Source organism: Lactuca sativa, chromosome 5 (assembly GCF_002870075.4).
Source record: "Lactuca sativa cultivar Salinas chromosome 5, Lsat_Salinas_v11, whole genome shotgun sequence".
NCBI lineage: Eukaryota > Viridiplantae > Streptophyta > Magnoliopsida > Asterales > Asteraceae > Lactuca > Lactuca sativa.
The window spans coordinates 283,862,198-283,874,718 of NC_056627.2; positions in this window are offsets into that span (position 1 = coordinate 283,862,198).

The window sequence follows — 12,521 nt, forward strand, 5'->3', positions numbered from 1 at the left end:
GATCATAAGGCGTCGATCTCCAAGCAGCGATTCTGCTCACTTTTAGGGTTTCAACCCGATTCATCTAGGGTTAACCCTGAATCCATTCCAGTGGGTCACTTGTTTTCTATGTTCTATAATTTGGGATATACTAAGGTGCTAACAATGGTCACTAAGTTCAAGAAATCATGCCTGCCTCCTCAATGGAACGGGTTATTTATGGTGCTATTCCAGGGGTTATCGGAATGCAGTGCCGGTTTAGACGGAGCGAGTCGTCTGTTCATCACGATTCTTTATGGGGTATACAACGGTATCAACCTGGATTATGGGTCGGTGTTATGGCAGCAACTGATCCAGAGCCTTGCATCCACATCTCGACATTCCGAGATCTCCTATGCTCGCTTTTGGACTCTAGTCACAAAATGGGTGATGGACAAGTATCACGTCCCCATTGTTGCTAATTCTCCACTGTCTTCGATTGGTACTTTCCATACCACGAAGATAATAGTCTCCGATGCATCCAAATTTTAGTTCATTGGCTCCATCCCTGAGTCGATGTTTGGATACGTTCCTGCCGACAGTCGTATCATTCGAACTTACAAGGAGTTTCGTCGCTCTGGTCCTAGAGAGCTCACTCCTAAGATGATCAAATCCATTCACGAAGCTGACAAGCCTGCTCCAATGGGAAAGAAGAATGAAAAGGAAAAGACAAGCAGGTTGGCAAGGGAGCGAAAGGCCCTTGTCCCAAGTAACGTAAACCTACCAAGGCTGTTCAATCTCCTCCACTAAAGAAGAGAAAAACCCAACCCAGGCGAAAGCTGATATTAGCTTCCTCCTCAAGCGAATCTGAGGAAGAAAATTCAGACTCTGACGAGTCTCCTCGTGGTAACACTCCTCCACGATCGCCTACCCCAGAAGTACATTTTTCCAGTTCACCTATCTCTTCTCCACCAGTCACCATTCCTATTTCCATTCCCCCCATAACCTCCACCACTCACATACCACCAACTTCCATCCCAGTACCCCCTCCCATTTTCAGTGAAGCTACCACAACAACAGCTGAAGTAAGAACCAACGTATCTGATACGGGGGCTCCTACTAAAGCACCCTCACACTCACCTCCACCCTCCTCTCCTGCTCAGTACGCAGAGGATCAAGAACCATTTCTTGGTGGGGAGGACATGACATTTGATTCGGTCTACTACAGTCTCTATCAGGTGCAAAGTGATGATGATGATGATGCTCCCGTCACCAAAAAGCATCTCAAGGAGCTTCATGAGAAGATTGATTCTCTCATCGCTTCCTCTTCTTCTTCATCACAGTCTACCATTTCTGAAGCTGCTATTCAGAAGATTGTTGATGCTTTTTCTAAGGCTCATGAAACCTCCGTTAGCTCAGCTACCGCCTCCATTGACACATCCACCAAAGCCTATGCTCCTGCAACCGAAAAAGTCGAAAAATGATTTACTGATGCCTCCTCTCTTTTGCAGTCTTTACAGGAAACTGCCAAAGCCACTAAAACAAAGCTTGACCCCATCGTCAACAAGCTGGCTACCTCAGTTGCCTCTGAACTGACGTCCTTCACCACTCTTCGTCAAACTCTCTCCGATGACAACTCATCTGATAAGTTATAAAACAAACTTGAAGATTGATTAGATCTTTGTAACAGGTATTACAATGAACACAAAACAGTAAATAAGACAAGTATGGATCAAAATATGTCGAATGATTAGATCAAACAATCCTCAGCAGAGCTCGACTAAGAACTTCCGCTGTAGAGGATTTAGGGTTACAAGAACGATAATAAACTTCTGAATAATTCTCTGATCTATCTTTTCTATCGTTACTATCGTTAACCTAAGATGCATGCAAGCACCTATATTTATAATAAACCCTACTATACTCACGGATGGACAGGCCCATACCGGAGATACAAAAACGGACTAGCTAACGAGCCCAATAGACGCAACACATAATACAAAACACGACCCAACAATCTCCCCCTTTGCGTCAAATTGGAGCGAGACTACTTCTTCTTGCTTGGGCCAGCAGCAGGTGTCTTCTTTACAGTATCAAACAGACGTGTGATTAGAGCGAGAATAGTATGTCTGAACCGAATGTACCATTTATCATGTCATCGAAGTACTTGACATCATCCGCTGAGTTTTGGTTGCATCTGTGGATGATCCCCAAAACATGCTCTAAGCAGGTAGTAGTGTACAAATGTTTGTCAGCCAAGGCAAAAAGACATTTCTGTCCTTCGTTTCTGGTGAACATGACAGAATTCCTTCTTGAGTCAATTCTGCCCATCTGCATTTGGTTCAGATCACTGGCCGAGCCAACAGGAGATATTTTTGGTTTCTTCTTAAATACGCTTGCTATCTCCTGATCCATCAGTGCAACTTCCATGATGTAGCACACCAGCATCCTCTTGAGATGGTTGATAATCGGACCATATTCAGCTTCGTTGGTGAGAAGGATGTTGTGCAAAATTATCCAATCATGGGGATTGAGATTCAGAAGATCTGCAAGGGAAATGGCATGCTCGGTTTTGGCAGATCCCCGAAGTAACTTGAACCGAACGTTAATGAAGTTCCCTTCAGTGTACGACTTCAAGACCCGAACGTTGATAATCTTCTGAGCGCTCCAAGTCTGATACTGAGGTTGAGCAGCTTTCAGATAGAAATCGATTAAGTCCCGATCAACCTGTGTATGAGGATGAGGGAACTCTGCAACGTTGGAGAAGGCATGAAAGATGAATGCCTTTCGGGTCAGTGGCATGTCAAACTGAGAGTCGACAGTATTGGAACAGTCAAACGAAATAACGGGTTCCAGCCACAAGATACTCGGTGTGTCGATGGCTTCTTTTATCATCATCTCGAGAGTCCAAGCAGGAAAAAGAGTTTTCCTACTCTCAAGAAGGTCGTGGGCTTCCTTCTGTTTTCGTTCAGCTTCTGCAGCCTCTTTTGCCACACGAGCACTGACATCAGCCTAATTGCGTCGACTTCTACGCTTCAACAAGTCGGCAATGGTTTCTTTGTCTTCTTCCTCTTCTTCCTCAGCAATATTTTTTCCTTTGTCTTTCACACCTGAACCGGAGGCTTGGCCTACTGGAGGAGGTTCGGTAGTGTGAGTTTCATTTGAGGAATGAGGTGGTTGGGATACAGACTCCTCTTCCCCTTGTTTCGGAATGGACACGAAATCAAGTAGCCATTCGATTTTGCTTAACAGGGCAATGGCGGGAGCGAGCTTCTCTACAAGGGTACGCCTCACAGAATAGTTAAGGATGGGATCATGTGCTTCGAGGATGTTTGAGATGGCTGAGTGGACATCCGAAACACACATCTTTATCACCTCCCTTTCGGACCGAAGAGATTCAATCTCCTGTTGAGAATGGGAGAGTTGAACACTCTTGACCTTCAGAGCAGTGGTCTTCTTGGCAAGAACATCCATAAGAGAGTTCTCAGCAGCCAAATCTTCTTGGAGCTTTGAGAGACTCTCGTCTATGGTGGTGCGAAAGGCTGAGTTGTCGTCGAAAAGCGTTTGACGAAATGAAGCGAAGGACTTCAACTCAGTTGAGACAGACGTTGTCAACTGTTGAACAATTGGTTCCAACGTACTCTTTGCAGCATTTACACTCTCTTGTAAAGACTTTAACAGGGAAGAGGCATCAGAAAATAGTTTATCGACTTTTTCGGTCGCAGCCTAACAGGCTTTTGTTGAGGCGTCGATGGCGGAGGTTGCAGAGGCAATGGAATCTTGCTGAGCCTTAGAGAAAGCGTCAACAATCTTCTGAACTGCATCTTCAGAAATGGATGACTGAGAAGTGGAAGATGAGGCAATGAGCAAATCAACTTTGTCATGGAGCTCCTTGAGATGTCGTTTTGTAACGGGAGCATCGTCATCGTCATCACTCTGAATTTGAAACGGACTATAGTAGACCGAGTCAAACATCATATTTTCCCCGCCAAGGAATGGTTCGTCACTTTCTGAAACATGAACAGGAGAAGGTGGTGGTGGTGAAGCTGGTGGAGCTGAAGTATGGGTAGGTTTAGGTTGGGTTGTTTCGGGTATAGGTGTAGGTTCGGATGCGTATGTGGTTTTGGATGCTAGGGTGGTTTCGGGTGCATCAGTATGAACCCCCGTATCAGATACGTTGGCTCGAACACTTGCAGTGGATGTTGTGGTTGCTTCAGTGAATATGGGTGTAGGTATGGGGATTGAAGTGGGTGGTATTGAAGTAGTGGAAGTTATGGGGGGAATAGAAATAGGAATGGTTCTAGGTGGGGAATTAATAGGAGAAGTAGAGACATGAACCTCTGGGGTAGGAGATCTGGGTGGAGTGTTGCCTCGTGGAGAATCGTCAGAATCCGAACTCTCACCGTCAGACTCGCTTGAGGAGGAAGCGATGATCAGCTTTCGCTTGGGCTGAGTTTTTCGGCGCTTTGGCTGCGGAGACTGAGCAGCCTTGGTGGGTTTCCTCTTCTTTGGAGAAGGGCCTTTAGCCCCTTTCGCCGCCTGTTTCCCTTTTTCGGCCTTCTTGCCTCTTTGAGCAGGCTTGTCGGCGTCATGAATAGACTTCAACATCTCCGGAGTGAGATCCCTCGGACCAGAACGCTTGAAACCTTTGTACGTCTGGATAATCCGGCTATCAGCAGGAACATCTCCATACATGGTTTCCGGAATTGAACAGTTGAATGGAAACTTGGAAGCGTCCGAGATAATGATCTTCGTGGTATGGAATGTACCAATCGAAGACATTGGAGCACCAGCGACAATGGGGACATGGTACTTGTCCATCACCCATTTCGTGACCAAAGTCCAGAACCTGGCGTAAGAAATTTCAGAATGCCTGGATGTAGAGGAGAGACTTTGGATGAGTTGTTGCCACAGAATAGACCCGTAATCCATGTTGATGCCATTGTAGACACCATACATTATTGACAAGAACAACCGACTAGCACAATCAGATCCAACGCTTCGTTCAGATAACCCTTTGAATAAAAAAGTGAACATCCCGTTCCACTGTGGTGGTAGGCACGACTTCTTGAACTTGGCGACTGAAGAAAGCACCTCCGTATAACCCATGTTGTAAAACATGTTGAACAAATGCCCCATAGGAATCGTTTCTGGGTTAACCCTCGAGGAAGAAGATAACTCAAAGTTTCACACTTGGTCCCTGCAACTTCAAGAATTTGATGATCTGGTCTCTATACTTTTCATGACCTGGCAGTTTTGGACCATTCCCAGAAATTGTTACAAATAAAGGGGAATATTGATGCAGAATTACCATTCCAGCCCCTGTTTTTCAGCAAGTGACAGTTTCTGCCCAATATTCAGAAAAGTTTACAAATGTGAGGGCCGGTGAACAGTTTTGAATTTTTTAACGCACAAATTTTTTGTGAACAGAAAAATAATGATTCCATCAAGTCTTGGCGGTTTGGAAAGTCGTTTTTCGCAATAACGTCAAATTTTCTCGACTTTTTCAGATTTTATACTTCATCGTTTATATCATTTTGTCGCGGGGGAGCTTAGTAAATTTTTTATCCATTCAAGATCATTCTCATGACCTTTTGAAGGCTTTATAATCATGTTTTTTTATTATAAATCGGGGGAGAATTTGATATGGCCATTCGAAATTGGATTTGTAACTTTTCAAATTTGAAAGATTTTTTATAAAGCTTGTGGTAGAATTATGAATGTAGCTTTTACAGTGGAAGTTCTTCATCAAGCTCTGCTAAAGCTTTTACAGAGAAGTATCCTTTACAGTAGAAGTTCTTCATCGAGCTCGGCTAAGATTAGGAATGTTGAATCGAAGCGAAAGCCACCCTACTAAGCCTAATTAAAAGAAGCCTTTCAACACTTCTTAACAAGTGTTTGATCGTCATTCAACGGGAAACCACACCAACACTTTAAGGTCTCTCTTGACTTTGAAGGAAGAGATTCGTGCCCGAGATCATCTGATTCGTATCTTTATTGACATCACATTTTTCCCAAAAATTATTGCTTTATTTCTTTTCTTTTACACCCTTAGCACGAAAATCTTTGATTTTCCAAAATTCAGGTTCTATTAATTACAAGGTATTTTTTTTTACTTGGATTGGTAGTCGATTAAAGGCTATGGTTGATTTTAATCCACGTGGCGATATTTTTCAAAAGATGCCGTTACAATTTAAAGGGATAAAATGAAGACATGCTGACTCAGGCGGGAGTCTAATCGATTTGATTTCAACCGGCGGGAATGCGTGAGAATCGGAAACGTTTAATCTCCAAACGACGCAAGAAGAGCGCGTGTGATTCTGAAACGGTTCATATCGAAACGGTGCTTGATGGGAGGCGTGTTCTTTGGAATCTGACACTCTCTCTCATGCGTGATCATCGGCTACCCCAACTGTCACGCATCAGTTAACTCCGGAAAACTCTTCGTTTTTCGATAGAAGATTTGGGAAGATCTTTCTCTCTCCTTACCCCACAGTATAAAAGGCAACATCCTCCACCGTTTACCTCTTTACTGCAATTAAAATTCCCAAAGCGCAAGAAATCCCTGAACCTTCACTGTTCATCTTCTTCTCCACTTTCTTCAAGCAATGGCAGATTCATCTTCAGTTCACGCAACATCCCACATTCTGCCCATTCGCCCACAACAAAGCCTAATCATTGATTTATCCCCACATGTTTACGATGCCTTCATGTTCCTCATTATCGAGTGCTTGAAGTATTCGCTGATTGCTCCTGCACTTACAAGAGCTGAATCCGTTCCAATGGAGTTCTTGTCACAGATCTTTGCGACTGCTCACTACGACAAGGTCGTTGATAGAATTTTCTTTGACATTTTTCAACACAAGGCCTCGATTTCAAAGCAAAGATTTTGCTCGCTGTTAGGGTTTGAACCTGATTCCTCGAGGGTTAACCCAGAAACGATTCCTATGGGGCATTTGTTCAACATGTTTTACAACATGGGTTATACGGAGGTGCTTTCTTCAGTCGCCAAGTTCAAGAAGTCGTGCCTACCACCACAGTGGAACGAGATGTTCACTGTTTTATTCAAAGGGTTATCTGAACGAAGCGATGGATCTGATTGTGCTAGTCGGTTGTTCTTTTCAATAATGTATGGTGTCTACAATGGCATCAACATGGATTACGGGTCTATTCTGTGGCAACAACTCATCCAGAGTCTCTCCTCTACATCCAGGCATTCTGAAATTTCTTACGCCAGGTTCTGGACTTTGGTCACGAAATGGGTGATGGACAAGTACCATGTCCCCATTGTCGCTGGTGCTCCAATGTCTTCGATTGGTACATTCCATACCACGAAGATCATTATCTCGGACGCTTCCAAGTTTCCATTCAACTGTTCAATTCCGGAAACCATGTATGGAGATGTTCCTGCTGATAGCCGGATTATCCAGACGTACAAAGGTTTCAAGCGTTCTGGTCCGAGGGATCTCACTCCGGAGATGTTGAAGTCTATTCATGACGCCGACAAGCCTGCTCCAAGAGGCAAGAAGGCCGAAAAAGGGAAACAGGTGGCGAAAGGGGCTAAAGGCCCTTCTCCAAAGAAGAGGAAACCCACCAAGGCTGCTCAGTCTCCGCAGCCAAAGCGCCGAAAAACTCAGCCCAAGCGAAAGCTGATCATCGCTTCCTCCTCAAGCGAGTCTGAGGGTGAGAGTTCGGATTCTGACGATTCTCCACGAGGCAACACTCCACCCAGATCTCCTACCCCAAAGGTTCATGTCTCTACTTCTCCTATTAATTCCCCACCTAGAACCATTCCTATTTCTATTCCCCCCATAACTTCCACTACTTCAATACCACCCACTTCAATCCCCATACATACACCCATATTCACTGAAGCAACCACAACATCCACTGCAGATGTTCGAGCCAACGTATTTGATACGGGGGTTCATACTGATGCACCCGAAACCACCCTAGCACCCGAAACCACATACGCATCCGAACCTACACCTATACCCGAAACAACCCAACCTAAACCTACCCATACTTCAGCTCCACCAGCTTCACCACCACCACCTTCTCCTGGTCATGTTTCAGAAAGTGACGAACCATTCCTTGGCGGGGAAAATATGACGTTTGACTCGGTCTACTATAGTCCGTTTCAAATTCAGAGTGATGACGATGACGATGCTCCCGTTACAAAACGACATCTCAAGGAGCTCCATGACAAAGTTGATTTGCTCATTGCCTCATCTTCCACTTCTCAGTCATCCCTTTCCGAAGATGCAGTTCAGAAGATTGTTGACGCTTTCTCTAAGGCTCAGCAAGATTCCATTGCCTCTGCAACCTCCGCCATCGACGCCTCAAAAAAAGCCTGTCAGGCTGCGACCGAAAAAGTCGATAAACTATTTTCTGATGTCTCTTCCCTGTTAAAGTCTTTACAGGAGAGTGCAAATGCTGCAAAGACTACGTTGGAACCAATTGTTCAACAGATGACAACGTCTGTGTCAACTGAGTTGAAGTCCTTCGCTTCATTTCGTCAAACGCTTTCCAACGACAACTCAGCCTTTCGCACCACCATAGACGAGCGTCTCTCAAAGTTCCAAGAAGATTTGGCTGCTGAGAACTCTCTTATGGAATCAGCCTCATTGAGTCGACTTCTACGCTTCAACAAGTCGGCAATGGTTTCTTTGTCTTCTTCCTTTTCTTCCTCAGCAATATTTTTGCCTTTGTCTTTCACACCCGAACCGGAGGCTTGGCCTACTGGAGGAGGTTCGGTAGTGTGAGTTGCCTTTGAGGAATGAGGTGGTTGGGATACAGACTCCTTCTCTCCCCCTTGTTTCGGAATGGACAAAAAATCAAGTAGCCCTTCGATTTTGCTTAACAGGGCAATGGCGGGAGCGAGCTTCTCTGCAAGGGTACGCCTCACAGAATAGTTAAGGATGGGATCATGTGCTTTGAGGATGTTTGAGATGGCTGAGTGGACATCCGAAATATAAAACAAACTTGAAGATCGATTAGATCTTTGTAATAGGTATTACGATGAACACAAAACAATAAATAAGACAAGTATGGATCAAAATATGTCGAATGATTAGATCAAACAATCCTCAGCAGAGCTCGACTAAGAACTTCCGATTTAGAGGATTTAGGGTTACAAGAACGATAATAAACTTCTGAATAATTCTCTGATCTATCTTTTCTATCGTTACTATCGTTAACCTAAGATGCATGCAAGCACCTATATTTATAATAAACCCTATTATACTCATGGATGGACAGGCCCATACCGGAGATACAAAAACGGACTAGCTAACGAGCCCAATAGACGCAACACATAATACAAAACACGACCCAACATCATCGTTTAAGGCGAAGATTGAGGAGCGACTGACTAAGCTCCATGAAGATCTTGCTGCTGAAAACTCTCTCATGGACGCTCTTGCTAGAAAGACCACTGCTCTTAAGGTCAAGAGTCTTCAACTCTCCAATTCTCAAAAGGAGATTGAATCTCTTCGATCTGAATGAGAGATTGTGTCTTCATGTGTTTCGGATGTCCACACAGCCATTTCAAACATCCTGGAAGCACATGATCTGATACTAAACTGCTCTGTGAGGCGTGATCTTGCAGAAAAGCTTGCTCCTGCCCTTTCTCTCCTGAGCAAGCTTGAAGGGCTCCTTGAGTTCGTGTCCATTCCGAAACAATGGGGAGAGAATGTATCTCAACCTCCTCCCACTTCTCCAGCAAAAAAAACAACCGAACCTCCTCCAACAGGCCAAGCCTTAGGTTCGAGTGTAAAAGACAAAGGGAAAAAAATTGCTGAAGATAGTGACGACAACAAAGAGACGATTGTTGATCTCTTGAAAAAGCAAGGTCGAGATAAGGACGCTGATATGAGTGCTCGGGTTGCTAGAGAGGCTGAAGAAGCTGAAAGAAAGATAAAAGAAGCTCACGACCTTCTTGAGAGTAGGAAAACTCTTTTTCCTCCATGGACTCTTGAGAAGTTGCTGAAAGAAGCAATTGAAACCCCAAGCATCTTGTGGCTCGAACCAGTGATCTCTCTAGATCGCATTAATTCTATCGATTCTCAGTTCGACATGCCACTGACCCGAAAGGCCTTCATCTTCCATGCCTTTGACAACATTGCCGAGTTCCCACATCCTCATCCAAAGGTTGAAAGGGATTTGGTCGAATTCTATCTGAGGGCTGCTCAACCACAGTATCAAACATGGAGCGCTCAGAAGATAATCAATGTTCGGGTCCTCAAGCCGTATCGGGAAGGAAACTTCACGAACGTTCGGTTTAAGGTGCTGAGAGGTTCTGCCAAGACCGAACATGCCATTTCGCTTGCCGATCTTCCCAACTTGAATCCACACGATTGGATAATTTTGCACAACATCCTTCTTACAAATGAAGCAGAATATGGTCCCATCATTGACCACTTCAAGAGGATGCTTGTCTGCTACATCATGGAAGTTGCCAAGATGGATCAGGAGATCGCTAGTGTCTTCAAGAAAAAGCCTACTATTTCTCCTGTTGGCTCAGCAAGTGATATGAACATGATGCAGATGGGGAAGATAGACCCGAAAAGAAATTCTGTTATGTTTACCATAAACGAAGGCCAAAAATGTCTGTTCGCTTTGGCAGACAAACATCTATACACCACTGCATGCTTGGAACATGTTTTGGGTATCATTCATCGTTGCAAGCAAAACTCAGCTGACGACAAGAAGTACTTCGATGATATGATCCAGTGGTACATTCGCTTCAGACAGACAATCCTCGCTCTTATCCCTCGTCTGTTTGATACCACTAAGAAGGTTCCGGCAGCTGGACCCAACAAGAAGAAGTGATAGTCTCGCTCCAATTGACGCAAAGGGGGAGATTGTTAGGTCCAGTTAGTGTTGCGTCTTTGGGCTCATTAGCTAGTCCAGTTTTGTCTCCGGTATGGGCCTGTCCATCCGTGAGTTCTTTGTAGGGTTTATTATTTATAGATGCTTGCATGCATTCTTTAACGTAAGATTGGATAGAGATTTTGATAGCATTCACGTTCTTATCTTTTGTAACCCTAAAATCCTCTACAGCGGAAGTTCTTCGTCGAGCTCTGTTGAGGATTGAGTTAATCAAATCATTCGACTCATTCAGACCCATTCTTGTGTTTTTGTCTTACTATTATTACTATCTTGATTTGCCTGTTATAAGATCTAATCGATCAAGAGTTTTATAAACTCATCAAAACCTTTCTATAGACCAATGAGTAACAATAGTCCAAAACCTTCCACATGAGATTTCGGAATGACACGAAACAGAGGAGAGACTTTGCACCAACTGAATCCAAAGAACAAATCCATAATCCATGTTGATTCCAGTGTAAATATCACAGACAAGTGTCATGAAAATTTTGCTAGCCCCATCTGAACCAGTAACCCTCTCAGAAAGGCCTTTGAACAGCAGAGTGAAAAGGCCATTCCATTGAGGAGGAAGGCAAGACTTATTGACTTTAGTCACTATCGTGAGGAGTTCCGTATACCCCATATTGTAGAACATTGAAAAGAGCTGAGTAGTGGTGATGGAGTCAGGGTTGACCATGGAGGTTTTGTAAGAAATCCTTAGCAGTGAGCAAAACCGATTCTTGGAAATCGACGTCTTTTGATCGAGAATGTCAAAGAAAACCCTCTATTTTGTCTTGCCGTATGTTGCAGCAGAGTACACCTGAGAGAGAAAAGACATTAGGATTGATTCAACCTTCGTCAATGCGATAACCAGTGGAGAGTACTTTAGATATTCCACCACATTAAGCATATATGGATCATATGCAAACGGTGTGAGATCGATCAGAAGGTTCTGATTCGCCTTGATAGAGAGAAAAGTCGATCGAGTAGAAGTTTCTTGGACTGAAGAAGATTCTGCCATTGTTGAAGCACGATGAAGACGATGATGAACGGCGGAGGAAGAATCGCCAGTATTCGCCTTTGAAAAGTATGAGAGTAGTAAAAGGGTAAAGGTAATTTAAGAAAACCCTTTATACTGTCAGTCAGGAGAGAGAAACAAGTCGCAATCATATCACAGGTGAAAATATCTCAATCGACGCCTAGAAAATCGTGATTGGATAACTTTACACTGAAAAAAGTGAAGACGGGTGTGACATCAACTATCGTTTCAAATTCATGCGCCTTTCCATATTCATATCATCCTTATCGTTCCAGATTCCAGACCCTTCAAATTAACTCAACCTTTTTCTTTTAAAAGACTCCGTTCCATCATAGAGAACCGAAGCTATATTTCTGAAAATAGCTTATTAGAAACCGAACCAGACTTTGGAAAATCAAAGATTTTCGTGCAAGATAGTGTCAAAGATAAAGAAATAAAGCAAATAATTTGTGAGATATATGTGATGTCTAGGAAGACATAAAACAGTGGATCCCGGGCACGAATCTCTACCTTCAAAGTCAAGAGAGACTTCAAAGTGCTTGTTTGGTTTCCCGTTGAATTATGATCAAATGCCTGTAAAGAGATATTGAAAGGCATCTTTTTATATAAAGCTATTAGGGTGGCTTTCGCTTCAATCCATACATGGGTACTT